Raw genomic sequence first — 1986 nt, 5'->3', positions numbered from 1 at the left:
TCTATTATTTATAAATTATTTTTGAATTATATATTTCATAATAAACAAGGTAAATATATTAAATATTATTAAAATATTTAAATATATCCGATTTTTGTTTCGATTAATCCCTCCAATTAATTTCCAATTTACCGATTAATCTCTAATCCGTAACTAAATCAATTAGTACGATTATCGATTTTTACAACCACACTCGAGATTAATAATTGGACGAGACATTAAAAAAAAAAGCGTAACTAACAATCTGTTGGGTGTGGGATTAATGATGGAAATACTCTCAACTCTCATGCATATTGATGTACACTCAAATTTAATGATATAAGGATACTGTTAATTAAATTTACGCTTCATTCAACACACAATAAGAAATCATAAAAACCCAAGGAACATTGAAACACAAATCAAACAAAGTAAACACTGAAACACCCCGCTGCTGAACGAACATGAAAATATCAGTAGGAATTGAGCCTAAGGAACAATTTTCGCAACTTTTAGCTTCTCAATCCAATGAACAAATGAAGATTTAGAATTCCTGAAACCCAAGAATCCATGTTCCTTGCTCTTGTTCATAGAATCTAAAGGATACTCAATGCCGAATGTATAATCAGCAATCCACCAAGCTCCGACAGCTTCTAGTTTTGTAGGCACCAAATTGTTTTGTTTTACAATCTCATCCCACACACTCCCTTTATTCTTCATCAACTCTGCAAATCTCAGCCTCTCTCCATCTTCAAGTTCTCCGCATTGGACCTCAAATTTCTCCGCCAACACCTTCCAGAAATGCTTCCACTTGAACACATCCCCGTTACTGCAATTAAAGGCTTCATTCTTGGCGTTTGGATCCACTGCAGCCCATATATCTTGCTCAGCAATCAAGTCAGCATCCGAAGCTGAATAATACGAACTCCAAGCTTCCTTAGTCCCCGGAAACCTCATAACCGCACCCTCATGTTTGCATATTGAAGCATAAACACAAAGTGTACATATTATATTCATCAAACTGTAAGGGGAAAAACCAAATATAGGTCCAGGCCTATGGACTGACCAAGTTAAGCCATCTTTTTTGGCTACATTCTCAAACAATATATCTTCAAGATTGTAGTAAAAATTTGGACCATCTAGTCTTGGAAGATCTTCGGTAAATGGAGGATCATGTGGTGCTATCCCGGATGAATAAAAAGACCCAGAGTAATGTTTCTGCCCAGTTTGTAAACAAATATGTTGCAGCTTCGGTGCATTTGGAATGATACAACTCAACAAGTTTCTAAACATTTTGCTATTAATTTCGCAGTTTTCAGCTTCAGATGAACCACTAGCCCAAGTGACATAAAAGAGGTGAGTCACATCTTTAAGGCCGGAGAGTCTTGATCCAGTTTCCTCAGGATTGGAGATGTCACACTGGATATACTCAACAGGGTGGTTTGCATTCCATTGTGGTCTCGGACGACGAGCAACGCCATAGACTTTCCATGGGCCGCCCGGGGTGTCAGGTAGAGGGAGAATCTCAGCCAGACTATTGCCAACAATGCCGGTTATGCCCACAACTAGGGCCACGCTTTGGATAGGTCAAAGGAACATTTTCTTGATTGAGAGGTCTCTAAGCAAGCGTGCATGAAGGACGACTAAATTAGCAATGAACGAAGAAAATCATGTATGAATATAAATAATTAACGAAGATTAGTAAAAAGAGAGAGAGAGAGAGATTAGAGGATTACCCTTGCAGCGCCAACTGCACCAGACCACCACCAGCTCATAATTTTGTTAGATCGTCGTTTCGCTTTTGCTTTTTCTTATATAGGACATACTAATGTTTCTATTTATGTACCAAAATGATGTAGAAACGTGATTCGATGATTGACTTTATAAAACAAATGGTAAGAAATCAAAGATTATAGAAATGGGACATTTTTGCCTTTTCAGTTAGTAATTAGCAAGTCAAGTGATGAAGACAAAATTGAAGGCCGAGCGGCTATAGTGCTATACAAA

At 37.5% G+C, this 1986-nt stretch overlaps 1 pseudogene; it reads right to left on the bottom strand.

The window, feature by feature from the left end:
- Nucleotides 1-330: 330 nt before the first annotated feature.
- Nucleotides 331-1754, bottom strand: LOC141684529 ((S)-8-oxocitronellyl enol synthase ISY1-like; annotated as a pseudogene).
- Nucleotides 1755-1986: the final 232 nt, after the last annotated feature.

The sequence above is a fragment of the Apium graveolens genome, chromosome 9 (assembly GCF_009905375.1).
Source record: "Apium graveolens cultivar Ventura chromosome 9, ASM990537v1, whole genome shotgun sequence".
Taxonomy (NCBI): domain Eukaryota; kingdom Viridiplantae; phylum Streptophyta; class Magnoliopsida; order Apiales; family Apiaceae; genus Apium; species Apium graveolens.
The sequence above is the reverse complement of the archived record's forward strand: the minus strand, read 5'-3'. Positions and strand labels throughout refer to the sequence as shown.